The sequence below is a fragment of the Prionailurus viverrinus genome, chromosome A3 (genome assembly GCF_022837055.1).
Source record: "Prionailurus viverrinus isolate Anna chromosome A3, UM_Priviv_1.0, whole genome shotgun sequence".
In the NCBI taxonomy this organism is placed as follows: Eukaryota; Metazoa; Chordata; class Mammalia; order Carnivora; family Felidae; genus Prionailurus; species Prionailurus viverrinus.
In genome coordinates, this window is record NC_062563.1 from 48,543,203 (window position 1) to 48,562,488 (window position 19,286).

A 19,286-nucleotide genomic window follows, 5' to 3' on the forward strand; every position below is an offset into this window, starting at 1 on the left:
TTGTTCCAAGACTGAGGTATGGTGTGTGTGTGTGGTGTGGGGACTGTAGCTGCAGGGTGATTCGTTGCTCAGATGGTACTAGGATTTAAAAGGCTCACAATGCAATCAAGGTGGCCTGTCTCAAGTCTTTCCTGCCTTTGCCCCAATAGACTCATTGACCATCATATTACAATGTGGTTAATAACAATTCTTGTCCTTAGCTCACAAAGAGTTTGACTGTTGTACTAGAAACAAAAAGAGGACACATTGATATTCCAGTTTGGCTTTTGAACAGTGCAGACCCTCTTTCTTGCTGGATTAAGGATGGGAGGATGAGACTCAAGTTGTCCCTAGATCTCATCTTAGCATGCTGCGGAGGCTGAGGCACAGGATCGGATCGTGCAAGGACATCAGGCAATAGAAGGAGTACCCAAGGGAAAAAAGTCAATTGTTGTGGGCTCCAAAGAAGCAACTTTCCTAACTAGTGGGGAGAGGGGGTTTTGCATCTTAGTTTCAACCAGGTCTGTGTGTCTATCTATCTATCTATCTATCATCTATCTATCATCTATCTATCATCATCATTATATATCTCTATCTATCTATCTATCTATCATCTATCTGTCAATTACCTATCTTTCACGTCATTTTATACACACACACATACACACATAGATTCTTTTTCTTGGTTAAATCAACCTTAATTATCATTTCAATGTCTGTGGGTCAGAAATTCAAGTGTGACTTAGCTGGTACATCTTGCCCAGAGTTTCATGATGCTATAGTTGAGATGAGATGACAGCAGGGGTTGCTGTCACCTAAAGACTTGACTGGGCTGGATGATCTACTTCTAAGAGATCTGTCCCCATGACTGTTGGTTGGAGGCCACATTTCCTAACCAGTTGTGTTAGGAATACTCGTGGGCCTTTTTTTTTCTTTTTTGACATAAAAAGAAAATTTTTTATTTACTTTTTTCATTTTTTCAAAATTTATCTCCAAGTTAGTTAGCATATAGTACAATAATGATTTCAGAAGTAGAGTCCAGTGGTTCCTCCCCTACATATAACCCCAGTGCTCGTCCCAACAGTTAACTGTCCTCCTTAATGCCCCTTGACCATTTATCCCATTCCCCCACCCAAAACTCCTCCAGAAACTCTCAGTTTGTTCTCTGTGTTTATGAGTCTCTTATGTTTTGTCCTCCTCCATGTTTTTATATTATTTTTGCTTCCCTTCCCTTATGTTCATCTGTTTTGTATCTTAAATTCCACATATGGGTGAAGTCATATGACATTTGTCCTTCTCTGATTTCGCTTAGTGTAAGTGAAATGCTCTAGTTCCATTCACATTGATGCAAATGGGAAGATTTCATTCTTTTTGATTGCTGAGTAATATTCCATTGTATATATATGCCACATCTTTTTTAAATTTTATTTTTAATTTTTAAAAATTTATATCATAATTAGTTAGCACATAGTGAAACAATGATTTCAGGAGTAGATTCCTTAATGCCCCTTACCCATTTAGCCCATCACCCCTCCCACAACCCTTCCAGCAACCCTGTTTGTTCTCCATATTTATGAGTCTCTTCTGTCCCTCCCTGTCCCTGTCCCTCTTCTGTCCCTCCCTGTTTTTATATTATTTTTGTTTTCCTTCCCTTATTTTCATCTGTTTTGTCTCTTAAAGTCCTCATATATATATATATATATATATATATATATACATACACACACACACACACACACACACACACACAACATCTTCTTTCCCATTCATCAATTGATGGACATTTGGGCTTTTTTCATACTTTGGCTATTGTTGATAGTGCTGCTGTAAACATGGGGGTGCATGTGTCCCTTCAAAACATTACACCTGTATCCCATGGATAAATGCCTAGTAGTGCAATTGCTGGGTCTTGAGATAGTTCTATTTTTAGTTTTTTGAGGAACTTCCATACTGTTTTCCAGAGTGGCTGCACCAGCTTGCATTGCCACCAACAATGCAAAAGAGATCCTCTTTCTCTGCATCCTTGCCAACATCTGTTGTTGCCTGAGTTGTTAATGTTAGCCATTCTGACAGGTGTAAGGTGGTATCTCATGTGGTTTTTATTTGTATTTCCCTGATGATGAGTGATATTGTGCATTTTTTCATGTGTCGGTCGCCCATCTGGACGTCTTCCTTGGAGAAGTGTCTATTCATATCTTTTGCCCATTTCTTCACTAGATTATTTGTTTTTTGGGTGTTGAGTTTGATAAGTTCCTTATAGATTTTGCATACTAACCCTTTATCTGATATGTCATTTGCAGATATCTTCTCCCATTCTGTTGGTTGCTTTTTAGTTTTGCTGATTGGTTCCTTCACTGTGCAGAAGCTTTTTATTTTGGTGGGGTCCCACTAGTTTATTTTGCTTTTGTTTCCCTTGCTTATGGAGACGTGTTGAATAAGAAGTTGCTGTAGGCAAGATCAAAGAGGTTTTTGCCTGCTTTCTCCTCAAGGATTTTGATTGCTTCCTGTCTTACATTGAGGTCTTTCATCCATTTTGAGTTTATTTTTGTGTATGGTATAAGAAAATGGTCCAGGTTCATTCTTCTGCATGTTGCTGTCCAGTTTTCCCAGCACCACTTCCTGAAGAGACTGTCATTGTTCCATTGGATATTCTTTCCTGCATTGTCAGAGATTTGTTCGTCATACGTTTGTGGGTTCATTTCTGGGTTGTCTATTCTGTTCCATTGATTTGAGTGTCTGTTCTTGTGCCAGTACCATACTGTCTTAATGAATACAACTTTGTAGTACAGCTTGAAGTCTGGGATTGTGATGCCTCCTGCTTTGGTTTTATTTTTCAAGATTGTTTTGGCTATTAGGGGTATTTTATGGTTCCATACAAATTTTAGGATTATATGTTCTAGCTCTGTGAAGAATGCTGGTGTTACTTTGATAGGGATTGCATTGGATATGTAGATTGTTTTGGGTAGTATCGGCATTTTAACAATATTTGTTCTTCCTATCCAGGAGCATGGAATCTTTTTCCATTTCTTTGTATCTTCTTCAATTTCTTTCATCAGCTTTATATAGTTTTCAGTGTATAGATTTTTCACCTTTTTGGTTAGATTTATTGCTAGGTATTTTATGGTTTTTTGGTGCAACTGTAAATGGGATCGATTCCTTGATTTCTCTTTCCGTTGCTTCATTGTTGGTGTATAGGAATGCAACTGATTTCTGTGCATTGATTTTATATCCTGCAACTTTGCTGAATTCATGAATCAATTCTAGCAGTTTTTTGGTATAATCTTTTGGGTTTTCCATATAGAGTATCATGTCATCTGCAAAGGGTGAAAGTTTGACCTCCTCCTGGCTGATTTGGATGCCTTTTATTTCTTTGTGTTGTCTGATTGCAAAGGCTAAGACTTCCAACACTATGTTGAATAACAGTGGCGAGAGTGGACATCCCTTGTCTTTTTCCTGACCTTAGGGGGAAAGCTCTCACTTTTTCCACATTGACGATGATATTAGCATTGGGTTGTTCATATATGGATTTTATGATCTCGAGGTATGCTCTTTCTATCCCTACTTTCTTGAGGGTTTTTATCAAGAAAGGATGCTGCATTTTGTCAAATGCTTTCTCTGCATCTATTGAGAGGATCATATGGTTCTTGTCCTTTCTTTTATTGATGTGATGAATCACGTTAATTGTTTTGTGGATATTGAACCAGCCTTGCATCCTAGGTATAAATCCCACTTGGTCGTAGTGAATAATTTTTTTAATGTATTGTTGGATCTGGTTGGCTAATATCTTGTTGAAGATTTTTGCATCCATGTTCACCAGGGAAATTGGTCTATAGTTCGCCTTTTTAGTGGGGTCTCTGTCTGGTTTTGAAATCAAGGTAATGCTGGCTTCATAGAAAGAATTTGGAAATTTTCCTTTCATTTCTATTTTTCGGAACAGTTTCAAAAGAATAGGTGTTAACTTTTCCTTAAATGTTTGGTAGAATTCCCCTGGAAAGCCTTCTGGCCCTGGACTCTTGTTTTTTGGCAGAGTTTTGATTATTAATTCAATTTCCTTACTGGTTATGGGTCTGTTCAAATTTTCTATTTCTTCCTGTTTCAGTTTTGGTAGTGTATATGTTTCTATGAATTTGTCCATTTCTTCCAGATTACCCATTTTATTGGAATATAATTGCTCATAATATTCTCTTATTATGGTTTTTATTTCTGTTGTGTTGGATGTGACCTCTCCTCTTTCATTCTTGATTTTATCTATTTGGGTTCTTTCCTTTTTCTTTTTGATCAAACTGGCTAGTGGTTTATCAATTCTTTTAATTCTTTCAAAGAACCAGCTTCTGTTTTCATTGATCCATTCTACCGTTTTCTGTTTTTTTGGGTTTTTTTGGTTTTGATAATATTAATTTCTGCTATAATCTTTATTATTTCCTGTCTCCTTCTGGTTTGGGGTTTTATTTGCTGTTCTTTTTCCAGCTCCTTAAGGCGTAAGGTGAGGTTGTGTATCTGAGATCTTTCTTCCTTCTTTAAGGAGGCCTGGATTGCTTTCCTTTTATGACCTTTTTATGACCTTTTATGACCACCTTTGCTGTGTCCCAGAGGTTTTGGGTTGTGGTGCTATCATTTTCATTGACTTCCATATGCTTTTTTAATTTCCTCTTTAACTGCTTGTTTAGTCTATTCATTGTTTAGTAGGATGTTCTTCAGTCTCCAAGTATTTGTTACCTGTCCAAATTTTTTCTTGTGGTTGATTTCAAGTTTCATAATGTTGTGGTCTGAAAATATGCACGGTTTGATCTCAGTCTTTGTACTTACTTAGGGCTGATTTGTGTCCCAGTGTATGGTCTGTTCTCGAGAACGTTGCATGTGCACAGGAGAAGAATGTATATTCTGCTGCTTTAGGATGAAATGTTCTGAATATATCTGTTAAGTCCATCCAGTCTAGTGTGTCATTCAAAGCCATTGTTTCCTTGTTGATTTTTTGATTACATGATCTGTCCATTGTTGTGAGTGGGGTGTTGAAGTCTCCTACTATTATTGTATTACTATCAATGAGTTTCTTTATGTTTGTGATTAATTGATTTATATATTTGGGTTCCTCAACATTTGGTGCATAAATGTTTACAATTCTTAGGTCTTCTTGGTGGATAGACCCCTTGGTTATGATATAATGCCTTTCTGCATATCTTGATCCAGTCTTTATTTTGAAGTCTAGATTGTCTGATATAAGTATGGCTACTCTGGCTTTCTTTTGTTGACCATTAGCACAATAAATGGTTCTCTATCCCCTTATTTTCAATCTGAAGGCATCTTTAGGTCTAAAGTGGCTCTCTTGTAAACAGCATATAGATGGATCTTGTTTTCTAATTCATCCTATTACCCTATGTCTTTTGATTGGAGCATTGAGTCCATTGACATTTAGAATGAGTACTGAAAGAAATGAATTTATTGCCATTATGATGCTTGTAGAGTTGGAGTTTCTGGTGGTGTTCTCTGGTCCTTTCTAATCTTTTGTTGCTTTTGGTATATATATATATATATATATATATATATATATATTTTCATCTTTTCTCCCCTCATAAAAGATCTCCCCTCATAAAGTTCCCCTTAAAATTTCTTGCAGGGCTGGTTTAGTGGTCACAAATTCCTTTACTTTTTGTTTGTCAGGAAACTTTTTATCTCTCCTTCTATTTTGAATGACAGCCTTGTTGGATAAAGAATCCTTGGCTGCATATTTTTCTGATTCAGCACACTGTATCCCACCACTGCTTTCTGGCCTGCCACATTTCTGTGAATAGGTCTGCTGCAAACCTGATCTATCTTCCCTTGTAGGTTAGGAACCTTTTTTCCCTTGCTGTTTTCATGATTCTCTCCTTGCCTGAATATTTTGTGAATTTGACAATGATATGCCTTGTTGATGGTCGGTTTTTGTTGAATCTAATGGGGGTCCTCTGTGCTTCCTGGATTTTGATGTCTGTGTCTTTCCTCAGGTTAGAAAAGTTTTCTGCTATGATTTGCTCACATAACCCTTCTACCCCTATTTCTCTCTCTTCCTTTTCTAGGACCCCTATGATTCTGATGTTGTTCCTTTTTAATGAGTCACCGATTTCTCTAATTCTTAAATCATGCTCTTTTGCCTTAATCTCCCTCTTTTTTTCTGCTTCATTATTCTCGTAAGTTTGTCCTCTATATCGCTGATTGTCTGTTCTGCCTCATCCATCCTTGCCGCCCCTGCATCCATCCATGATTGCAGCTCAGTTACAGCATTTTTAATTACATTTTGGCTATTTTTTACTTCTTTTATCTATGCAGAAAGGGATTCTACTCTATTTGCAACTGTAGCTGATATTCTTATTATCGTGATTCTAAATTCTGGTTCAGACATCTTGCTTGTATCTGTGTTGGTTAAATCTCTGGCTGTCATTTCTTCGTGCTCTTTATTTTGGGGTAAATTCATTCATTTTGTCATTTTGAAGGGAGAAAAGGAACTAATGAGGTAGAAAAATTGAAATAAAAAAATTAAAATTAAAAAATATTGAAATTAAAAATTAAAACACACACACACACACACACACACACACACACAAATCGAATAGATGATGCTAGATCCTAGGTGTGTTTTGGTCTGGGTGTTGAAAGTGGTTTGACATATTAGAGAAAAAAAAAGAAAAAAATGAGGTGGGAAGAAAAGAAAAGGAAATCGTTTGAGAATTTGAAAAAAATGAATACACCGAAGTAGACTAAAATGAGATGATAAGGGTAAAACATAATTTGAAAAAATATACACAAAAGTAAAGAGTATAGTAAAAAAATTAAAGAAAAATATTTTTAATAAAAATTAAAAATAAATATGAATTTTTTGTTTTCTGCATTTAAGAAAAAAGACAATAAATGAAAAGGAGAAAAAAGATAAAAAAATAAAAAGTAAATAAAAAAATAAATCGTTTGAAAATTTGAAAAAGTGAATACAGTGTGGTAGACTAAAATAAAATGATAGAAGTAAAATTGATTTTTAAAAAATTTACTTAAAAGCAAAAAATACAGTAATGAAAATTAAATAAGAATATTTTTAATTGAAATTGAAAGTAAAAATGAAGTTTTTTCTCTTTCTGCATTCAAGAAAAAGAATAGAAATGAAAAATAGAAAAAAAGAAAAAGAAAGAAAAAAGAAAAAAAAGGAAATTGACTGAAAATTTGAAAAGGTGAATACACTGAAGTAGACTAAAATAAAATGATGGAAGTAAAGTAGAATTTGAAAAAAAATTACAGAAAAATAAAAAAATATGGTAATGAAAATTAAAGAATGATATTTTCAACAAAAATTGAAAATAAAAATGAATTTTTTCTCTTTCTGTATTCAAGAAAAAGAAAAGAATTGTGAAAGAGAAAAAGAAAAATGAAAAAAAAAACAAGAAAATTGAATAGATGAACCTGCTAGCAGATTGAAATAGGACTAAAATTGCTTTGTTTTCTCCTAGAAGTCAGTCTATGTAGCTCTTTATAGTCCATAAATTAAGCCGGCGGTGAGACTTGTGTTCTTGAAGAATGAAGTTGGCCCAGTTGGGCGGGGCTCAGTGTAACAGCTCTGCTCTCCACTAGATGGAGGTGATAGCTTACTGGGGTGGATTGTTGCAGAGCTTGTAGGTGCATATGCACGTGTGGGAGTGGTGTAAATGGCGCCACCCAGCTACACAATCTGTTCTCTTGGATCAGCAATCACACACCTGTCCTCTGTCTTCAGCTCTTGTCCAATCCCTGCTTTTTCACTCTCTGTGACCAGGCCCCAGGCAGTACCTCTCTCCCAAGTTTTATCTCAGAAGCGGCTGTTTCCTCCAGCCCCTTACTTCTGAAGGACTGTGGCTCTGACCCGTTCTGCCCCTCTGCGGGAGGGTCTCACAGGAGCAATGGCCAAATGAGCAATGGATGAATGTCGGCTGCTCCCAGGAACATCTGCTGGACCCTGCTGCTGCCAGTGCCCCGAGACTGCAGCCAGGTGCCAGCCTGTCCCAGAAAATGTTCGCAAGACAGTGTAGCAGCAGCATTTCAAGGATTATGGAAAAAGCACCACACACATCTGGCACCAGGCCAGACCCTTTATGACCTTGACCCAGCACCAGCAAATGTGGCCACCTTCTGGAGTCTGCTGGGACCAGGTGGCTTCAACAGTCTCTACCAAATGTCCTTACAGCAGTGGAACTGCTTTTGCCTGTGTAGCCTGAGAACCTCCCGGACACCACTCTGTTCCTGGGGATTCGCTCTTCCCACCAGAGCACCACCAATTATCAAGCTGTGGAGTTGCAGCCTTTGCGCTCCCCTTGTTTACAGTCTTAATGGAATTTAAGCCCTCTCCTTTCTCCTTTCTCCCTTCTCCCTTTTTAGTTTAGTCCCTGTGGCTGTTTCCAGTTTTCTACTTTCTCTCCAGCTGCTTTTGGGGAGGGTGCTTTTCCCGTATTCTCCCCCCTTCCCCAGTCTCCGTTTTCACTCTGCCCTCAAAAAGGGTTCCCTACCCTTCATGGCTTCTCGCTTCCCAAGTTCAGCTCTCTGCACCAAGTACCTGCTGAATTCTGTGGTTCAGGTTGTGCAGATTGTTGTTAATCCTCCAATCAGTTTTCTAGGTGTGTAGGATGGTTTAGTGTTGGTCTGGCTGTATTTCATGGATGCAAGACACACAAAAGGCTTCTGTGCTGTTTTGCCATCTTGGCTTCTCTATATATGCCACATCTTCTTTATCCATTCATCTGCCAGTGGACATTTGGGCTCTTTCCATACTTTGGCTATTGTCAGTAGTACTGCTATAAACATTGGAGTGCCTGTGTCTCTTCAAAACACCATACCTGTATCCTTCAGATGAATACTTAGTAGTGCAATCGCTGGGTTGTAGGATAGTTCTATTTTTAATTTTTTGAGGAACTTCCATACTGTTTACCAGAATGGCTGCACTAGTTGGCATTCCTGCCAGCAGTGTAAAAGTGTTCGTCTTTCTCCACATCTTGGCCAACATCCGTTGTTGCCTGAGTTGTTCATTTTAGCCATTCTGACAGGTATGAGGTGGTATCTCATTGTGGTTTTGATTTGCATTTCCATCATGATGAGTGATGTTCAGCAAGTTTTCATGTGTCTGTTAACTATGTGAATGTCTTCTTTGGAAAAGTGTCCCATCGTGAGTTTTGCCCATTTCTTCACTGGATTATTTGTTTTTTGGGTGTTGAGTTTAATAAGCTCTTTATAGATTTTGGATACTAACCCTTTATCTGATATGTTATTTGCAAATATCTTCTCATGGGCCTTTCTGTAGGTATGCTCCACACCACACCTGGCTCAACCCAAAGCAGTGATCCAAGAGAAAGCTAGGGACTAAGGGAAGCAGAAACCTCATTGCCATTTATGAGCCAGTACCTGAAGTTGTAGACTGTCACTTCTACTTTATTTATCAGTTAGAAGCAAGACACTGAATACAGCCAACAGAAACTGGGAAAGGAAGCAGACTACATGTCTTGAAGACATGTCAAAGAATGTCAAAGACTTTGTGAACAGATCACTAAACTGCAGCATATCTACACAGAAAATGTATGAAGGTAGCAAAATAAATATTTTACATATGTCTTATGCAGCCACTCTGGAAAACAGTGTGGAGGTTCCTCAAAAAGTTAAAAATAGATCTACCCTATGAACCATCAATAGCACTGCTAGGAATTTACCCAAGGGATACAGGAGTGCTGATGCATAGGGGCACTTGTACCCCAATATTTATAGCAGCACTTTCAACAATAGCCAAGTTATGGAAAGAGTCTAAATGTCCATCAAATGATGAATGGATAAAGAAGTGGCTTATATATACAATGGAATACTACTTGGCAATGAGAAAGAATGAAATCTGGCCATTTGTAGCAACGTGGATGGAACTGGAGAGTGTTAAGTGAAATAAGCCATACAGAGAAAGACAGATACCATATGTTTTCACTCTTATGTGGATCCTGAGAAACTTAACAGAAGATCATGGGGGAGGGGAAGGGAAAAAAAAGTTAGAGAGGGAAGGAGGCAAACTATAAGAGACTTAAAAACTGAGAATAAACTGAGAGTTGATGGGGGATCGGAAGGAGGGGAAAGTGGGTGATGGTCATTGAGGAGGGCACCTGTTGGGATGAGTACTGGGTGTTGTATGGAAACCAATTTGACAATAAATTTCATATTAAAAAAACAATATGTCTTAAATGCCTATCAAATCCATTAGGGAAGAAATCAACGTGAAAACTGAGAAAAGAAAAAGGAAAAATATGGAGAGAGGACAAACTTGAGAGAATAGAAGGCAAAGTGGATAAGACTGAGAAATAAATATAAAGGGCCAATGAACAAGGTACAGGGAAAACAAAAGAGAGACAGTGATGAAAGAGGCAGAAAAACTCTCCAGAAGACTCTGTCTTGTCCTGGGAGGATGCCCTCTGTGAGAGCATGTTCTCCGGAGTCTGCATTCTCAAGGTGGGTCTGCCGGCTTCTTAGTGCTCCCGCTGAAAGCCCAGGCTGAGTTCTTGGTGATCTCAGAAGCAAAGGCCAGAAGAAGCTGGTGAAGATGTTAATTATAGTCTATGAAAGGGAAAGCAGCAACATTAGGGCTGATGAATATACATGCCTCAATGTCAGAAGTTGATATGGAATTCCTCATGGATCAGAAGTTAGGCTGTAACTTGGTGTCTATCCCTTTTTGCATTGAGTGATATTCAATGGAAATGCATTTAAGACTTTATCAAACTGTGAGTATGTGGTTTGAACTCACTGAGCACGGAAGGGGCTTGCATAGAACACAGGGGGCTCAGTGAGTGTGGCTGAGCCATGCTCCCCTAGGATTCTTGGCTAGTGTATCCCCGGCAGGCAGAAAGGGCTGATCTGCTGGGGTTCCCTCATTGCAGTCTTCACTCAGAGCTCTCATCTCCCATCCCTGAATAGACCTGAGGTGCTTAGAGCTCCAAGCAGCCTCCATGCCCCTAAGCAGCCTCATTTCCAGGCCAGGGTTCCTCTGGAACTTCCTCTCCCTATTCTGTAGGCTTCTGGGAGAGTGGTTTAGCTTCTTCTTGCGTCCTTGATAATTTTTATGCCTTTTTCCTGATTTGGGAGCTCATCTGGACTGGGGCACTGAGCCAACTCATTCCCTGCCTATGCCTTGTCCTAGCCTTGGAAATTTGGAGGCAGGAAGATAGGAGGTGAGCTGCCCTTGCATCCAGATCTGTCTCCCTGTAATTCAGGGAGCTGTATATGGTGACTGTCCCCAAGGTTTATTCCAGGGGTGAAGCAAGGTAACCCAATGGTCTTATGTCCTTCTTGGGGTAAAGTTTATAGCTGCTTGACTTAAATCAAGGTCTATACACTCAGTTATCCTCAGAGATTCTCAGGGGAAAGTCCAAGAGCCCAGTGTTGGGGCAGGTGGTGACTTGAGAAACTCACCACTGGAAGTTTAGAACTGACCCCAAAGCCAGGCCTGTCTCAAGATTTCCCAGGGCTCAGGCACCATCCTGCAACACTTGGCCATGGTTCAGTGCTTCCCTGAGCTCTACTCTGCCTCTGTAGTGCTTCAGCCAAGGTCAAAGAGGTTTATGCTTGTGTTCTCCTCTAGGATTTTGATGGTTTCTTGTCTCACATTTAGGTCTTTCATCCATTTTGAATTTATTTTTGTGTATGGTGTAGGAAAGTGGTCCAGTTTCATTGTTCTGCATGTCATTGTCCAGTTTTCCTATCACCATTTGCTGAAAAGATTGTCTTTTCTGTGTTGGAGATTCTTTTCTGCTTTGTGGAAGATTTGTTGACCATATGGTTGTGGGTCCATTACTGGGTTCTGTATTCTGTTCCATTGAAATATGTGTCAGTTTTTGTGCCAGTTACATACTATCTTGATAACTACAGCTTTAAAATTTAGCCAGAAATTTGGAATCGTGATGCCGCCGTTTTGTTTTTTTTCTGAATTTCTTTGGCTCTTCAGGGTCTTTTGTGGTTCCATACAAATAATGCTAGTAGTATTTTGATAGGGATTGCATTAAATATGTAGATTGCTTTCGGTAGTATAGACATTATAGCAATGTTTTTTCTTCTAATCTATGAGTATGGAATGCTTTTCCATTTCTCTGTGTCCTCTTAAATTTCTTTCATAGGTATGCTATCGTTTTCAGAGACCTTTCTTGCTTCTTGCAATATACTTCCCTCTTAGTTCTGCTTTTGCTGCATCCCGAAGGTTTTAGACCGTCACATATTCATTTTCATTTGTTTTCTTATACTATTTTATTTCTCCCTTAATTTCCTGGTTAACCCATTCATTCTTTAGTAGAATGTTCTTTAATCTTCATGTATTTGAGGGATTTCCAATTTTTTTCTTGTTTTTCTTTTGATTGATTTCTAATCTCATAGCATTGTGTTTTGAAAATATCACAATATTTTTGTACTTATTGAGGGTTGATTTATGACCCAGTATGTGACCTCTTCTGGAGAATGTTCCATGTGTACTTGAAAAGAATGTGTATTCCACTCCTTGAGGATGAAATGTTCTGAATGTATCTGTTAGGTTCATCTGGTCCAGTGTGTCATTCAAAGTCATTGTTTCCTTGTTGACTTTTTGCTTAGATGATCTTCTCATTGTTGTAAATGGCATGTTAAGTGCCCTAGTTTTGCTGCATTATTATCAATGAATTTCTTTATGCAAAACCTTATATTTCTGGAAGCATTCCTTTCAGAAATCAGAAAATGTCAGCAGTGGCCAGGACCAAACCACCAGCTCTTCTCTGTAGAGCCAAAGGTGGGGCAGCAGGTGAGCAAAAGCCATCATCTCTGTTCTGGACACGTGGCATTCCTCCTCCTGAGCTCCCTCCCTCTGACCTCATAGCTCAACACCTACCAGGTGGTCTAACTCACTATCCAGCCTGATTCAGCCCCACCCTCCAACTGTCCTGCACCATCTTGCTAAGGATTGCTTGTTTTGTTTCCAGACCACTTACTAAGGGCCCTGCACTTACAGCTTAATATTCCCTCATGGGGCTCTACCCTGATAACCCAAGATTGCTCATATTCTTGTACTGGGAAACAAGAATGTGCCCAGAGTCTATGTGAGCAAAAGAGGAAAACAGCACCAGAGAGAACCCCAGGACTCATCACAGAATACAATGATCACAGTTAGGTCAAAGGAAAACACTGAGGGAGCAGGAAATATCCAAGTATGACAGAGCTTCTTTCCACCCTGGCCCTCCCTTCACCTGGTTCTTCCATCTGGAGTGCTCTTCTTTCTTGAGTCTTCAGGAGACTTTGAGTCCTGATCATTTAAGGCATGCATCTCTGCATCTCATTTAAACTTCCAGAAAATTTAAACTGATGAAGAAGAGTAACAACTGAATGTATAAATGGCCAGAGGAAGAATAAAAATGTTAATGTTACCATAAAATAGGTGAAGCCTCAATCAGGAATCACTTGCAGTATGCGTGGGTGGAAAATCACCAGGGCAGTTTCTCCTCCTTTCACCCATCCAGCCTGCAGTGTGATCATGAGCTAGTGGTCTTGCCTAGTGCACATAGGTGGAACCCACCAGCCTCTTGTCTCAGGGAAGCTATGCTCCCACTGAGCTAGAGTGCTGACCCACTCACCACTCCATTCCTCACTTTTGGAAACTGTCCTTTGCCTTTCTTGTGACCAGAGCTGGCTGTTCTATCTCTTTCATTGCTGTTTACATGAACATAGAGGCTTTTTGTGAACTTTGGTCTATACAGCTGACCCTTGAACAATGTGGAGGTTAGGAGCACCAACCTCTGTGCAGCCTATAACTTTTGACTCCCCAAAAACTTAGCTATGATTGACAGGAAGGCTTACTGATAATTTAACAGTTGGTTAATCTGTATTTTGTGTGTTATATGTATTGTACACTGTATTCTTACAATCAAGTCAGCTAGAGAAAAGAAAATGTTAGTAATAAAATCACAAGGAAGATAAAAATATGTTGATAGCAGTGTCTGATATTATTTATTGAAAGAACCCCACCTATATGTGGACCCATGCAGCTCAAATCCATGTTGTTCAAGGGTTAGCTATATGTGGACAAAGTGGATTTGAAAACTGAAACAAGGAGAAAAACAGCCAATCCTGTTATAAATGTGACTGTAGTTGCTGAGATATTGTCATCTAAAACATCTTTCTTTCACTCCAACAGGCCCTGAACTGTCTCACTTTTGTCTAAGGTGCACCTGCACCCACCTTCTCCTTCAACATGTCTCTGTGTGCCCAGAACAGAATTTTCTCCTAACATTGGCCATTATTTTTCTTTTGTATGTACTTTATTTTTTTATTTTAAAATATTCTAAATAAATTTAACAAATATGAAATGGTACTCTACCACTTTTACTGGGTAAAATGTAGGCCCACCTCAGCAGAACTGAAACTGCAAATAACAGGGCCTTCAACAAGCAAGAGGTTTATTTTTCTCTTAATAAGGACGGTAGCTGATATTCATGTGTGCTCACTCTTGCCAGGCACTGTTCCAGGCTCTCTACACGTATTGTCCCATTGATCCTTAAAGGGAGAAAGTCAGCCAAAATGATGTATAACATTAAGTTACAGGCTTTTAGCATTTTTCATAAATAATATCATACTACATTTCTTGCAACTTTATGCTTTACTCAAATCGTATCGGCGAGGTTGCCCATGTGGGCACTTGTCAATCTAATTCTTCCACTGGCATTGCTTTTGAGTAATGCATTAGAACCTTGTCATAATTGGCCATTGTTGATGAAATCATTCTCTGCTGGGTGACACTGGGTCGACCTACTCTTTTCCTGTTAGAGTTGGTCCTGCAACAGGCACCTTCATCCTGGTGTCCACATGCAGATGTGTGAGTTACTCTGGGGTGGACCTCTGAAGGAATATTGTTAGGATATGGGATAACCCCTCCTTTAGCCTCATCAAGGATCACTGTGCTAATGATTTCTGTTTTTATACAGATTAAACTGAAGACAGTACATTATACAGATTAGGTTGAAGTCAGTTCAGTGTATCAACATCTTTGTTGAGGGTTTGTGTTCTTTTTATGTTTATTTTTAAAATCCTTTCTCATATTATCCTATATTTCCTTTCTCATATTATCCTATATTTTCTTTGTGTTATTTTCATTGATTTTTCCTTTAGGTGTGTGATCCAGCTGGAGTTTGAGTGTGTGTTAGGTGTAAAGTAGGGATCTGAGTCTTGACACCTGTCCCCAGATGCACAGGTGGCTTTTTGGCGTTGTTCATGGAACAATTTTTTCTTTACTCGTAGATTCCAAAATCATATCTATCTTATGCCTCTTTTCCAGACATGTTGGTTCCTTTTGAGTTTCCTTTATATTCTTTTGGCTGGGTTAAGAAGGTATAGGCTTAACATAAGCAGGTGATTATTCAACCTTGGCCAGAAAAGGGAATAAAATGTCAGGACACATTAGTAGGCCTTGGCCTTGCTTACTGCACAGGGCTGTTCCCTTCCAGCCCCAAACTTGTGGTTGTGGCCTTAGGTCAGTAGGCCTGTGGCCCTTTGCACTCTGCATTTAGAGTCTGGCTTTGGGGAAGGTGGTCTGGGTTTTATTCCAGGTTTTAGGAAGCTCTTCCTGGATGAGCCATTATAAGCTATGCTGCTGTTAATATCCCCAGTACCCTATTCCTTTATCATTTGGAAACATGAAATTTGTTCTTTTATCCTTTTCTGAACTTTTTTTGGTTTTATTCTTCAAGAAGTTTGTATTGCTAAGAAGTTGGAATTACCTCTTGGATACAGGCAAGTCCTTGCCCAGAAGAGCAAGAGAAAAACCTGGGGATGCAGACTGAGAATATGGGTTGATTATGAACAAGCTGTACCATCATTGTATCCATTTATAGAAGCTCAAGTTTTCAGATGATTTGCATCATCAGTATGATGTAATTTATAGAAACCATGGAAGGAGGCAAAGCTGAGTTGACGAGGTCTTTGGAGTTGGACACACATGAGTTTGGGTCCCCTTTGCACCTCTTGCGAGTTGCAGTCCTGGGGCACATTTTTACTTTACATGAGCTTCTGTTTCCACAACCATGAAATTAGAATCATCTGGTGTCTCACCCAAGGGGTTGTTATGAAATGAATGAGACAATGGTACATAAGCCAATGGCAGAATGTCTGGCAGAACTCGGTGCTCAACAAATGATATTTGTGGTGCTTGATTCTTCTCCTTGATTATTGGAAAATTGTCCCTCAGGGCCCAAGCTGGTTCTAACAATTATCATACCCAACAGGAGATTACTGGAGCCAAGGTGGGCACTATTACATATTCTGAGCTGTGGGACCAGGGCGTGTGTGGGGAAGGCAGGGGAACAGAGGTTTCCATGGCTCTGTTACCAACTATCAGGCTCCCTGGGATGGTGTGGACGTAGGAACAGACACTGTTATTTGGCTCTAAGTTTAGACTTATGGTCTGATTCATGTTGAGATCAGAGCTCAAAAAAACTTATTCTGGAGAATCAAGTATGATGGTTTTCTCTTTGAGAGGCTCTGCCAACCAAAGTCACCCTCTTGAGCTTCAAATTGGTGTTGAGAAGCTTGGGTTCAAGTCCTTGTGTTCTGACCTTGCAGCTGGGAACCCCCTGCCCCATACTCAGCTTTCCTGCAGCCCCTTCCCCTCATCTGTGACATGGTCTTGTGTCAAGTTACATGCAAGGCATGTACAGAGATGCTGTATGGCCTCTTACACACAATTTAACTGCTGCCTTGTGTATTACCCCTGTTCTCTACCCCCATGCTGAAGTCCAAGCACCCTTTGGATCTTCTTGTTCTCTACTGGGAGCAAATTTTATTGCATTATAAAATAAGAAATAAGCAATAGAACCTCAAAAATCTCCATCCAACTGCTCCATTTTATTTCACACTGGCTCTTTGTCACAGGAGCCCTGTCTGCACTGCCTATCGAGGTTGTCCTGCCTTAGACATTTTACTCACATTGTGAACAGTGTTCTCAATTCTTTTCAATTTGGCAGTTTGGGGCAAGGTTTACTGCTGCTTTTTTCAAAACAGTCTTTTTAAACTTGGCCAATTTGACAAATGTGTCCTTTTTGCCTTCCTTAATGGTTATCCATGCATGGACAACGGCTGCTTTCTCCCTGAAATAGTTCCATTCAGAGTTCCTTTTGGGTCTTCTGCAGCAGTTTCCGTTGACTCAGCCAAATTTCCACTTCCTCAATTAGTGTTGTTTGGAGATCAACCACAAATGTCCAACATTGGCACTTATTTTGGAAACATAAAACAGTCAACTTGCTGCAAAGATAACACTTCCTTTTGGGGAACAAAATACTAAACCAGTCCATTTTCCACCTTTTTTACTTTTCTAGGCACATCAGCTGCCCTTGACTAAGCTAATGTCTTTCTTAAGCTTCAGGGAAATCCATGTGAATTCAGGCTAAGGAATTAGGTTTGGGATATATATCTCCAATGTCCACATACATAGTAGTTCAAATTAAAAGATAGCAAATAATGGTATTGAAGTATAAACATCAAATATTGGAGATGGGGTTATGTCTGTGTTGATCAATTGCTACCTTTCATATCAGAGACCTGACAGATCTTGTCCAACACTGAAAAATATGGTTAGGGTGATATAAGCCTGAGGCCTAGACAAGTCATAAGGGAAGGCACTAGAGGAACTGGAGGATACCAGCCTGCTCTCGGGGCCAGGACGGTAGCTTGGAGAAGAGGAGACTATTGTTTTTCATCTTAAGTTCAGCTATGCTTCCTATTCTATGCAGACATTACTTTGACAAAAATAAAATAATGGTTCTCAGCTTTTTTTTTTCATCTTCCTGACTGTAAAGGGAAGCTGTCAGAGTCAATAGGATGATACAGTTTGGGGATCAGGGAGAGAAGGGTGGGGTAGGGTGAAAGAGTGCATTAGGGGGTGCTCCATTCTCTTTAGGGGATGCTCCCTCTTCCTTTGGGGTGTTCCATTCTCCTTATGGGTACCCAAGTGAGCAGCAGGACAGAAGGGCAGGAAAGCCCCTGAAAAATACAGTGAGTCATTTGGGGAATAATTTGTGGCACTTGTCTTTAGTTTTACAATTGAATGGTCTAAGATAATCCTGGAAAATTCTTCATTCATTACCGCATGTATCAAGAGCTTGAAGCCTGGGTCTTCACAGTCAGATTCTGAGGTTGTGGAATCTGCCTTCAGGCTCCCCAGTCTAAATCTATCTCTGTGCTCCTGTCTCTGCTTCTGGACGTTTTTCCTCAGAGCTTGCACACTATCCTGCCTCATGATATTGCAAGATTTCTTTGGAAAAATTGATTCACAACAATGTTTATGCACTCTACCACTAAACACACACACACACACACACACACACACACACACACACAATGCCAACCAACTGAACAAACAAAAATACCCAAGGAAGCAAAGGATTCCTTAGTGAAAATTCAGAGTACTGAATTCAGCCCAGCACAGGTGTGCTCTAGCCCCAGAGGCTCACACGTTCTACTGTGTCCTTAGATGGGTTACTAAAGTCTTGGAGGTGTGACCAATCTCAAAGTCTACTTGGGTCCTAGAGGGCATGGGCAGGGACTATTTGGTCCAAATCCTCCTTATGCTACAGGGAAACCACTGAGCTCTACCAGACTTACACTCAAACTCTTCAACTTCAATTGCAGGTTACATTCAGTGTTACTTGCCATTGGCAACAATCTGAAATCTGACTCCCTTTCAAAAACACCTGGAGAGTTTAAAAATGTATAGAGATTCTGAGGTCTTATCTGATAGACTCAGACCCTCTGGCAGTGGGGCATGGGAACCTACATTTTTCTTTTTTTTTTTTTTTTTCAACGTTTATTTATTTTTGGGACAGAGAGAGACAGAGCATGAACGGGGGAGGGGCAGAGAGAGAGGGAGACACAGAATCGGAAACAGGCTCCAGGCTCTGAGCCATCAGCCCAGAGCCCGACGCGGGGCTCGAACTCACGGACCGTGAGATCGTGACCTGGCTGAAGTCGGACGCTCAACCGACTGCGCCACCCAGGCGCCCCTTTGGTCATTTTTAAATTAAGTTTTTTATTTATTTATGCTATTGAGCTTTATGAGTTTCTTATACATTATGAAATTACATTATGGAAATTAACTCCTTATCAGATATATGGTTTGCAGCTGATTTCTCCCATTATGTAGATTGCCTTTTGACTCTGATGATTGTTTCATTTGTTGTACAGAAGTTCTCAGTTTGATATTGTCCCACTTGTTTATTGTTGCTTTTGTTGACTATGCTTTTGGTATCACATTCAAAACATTATTGCTGAAGACCAGTGTCAAGAAACTT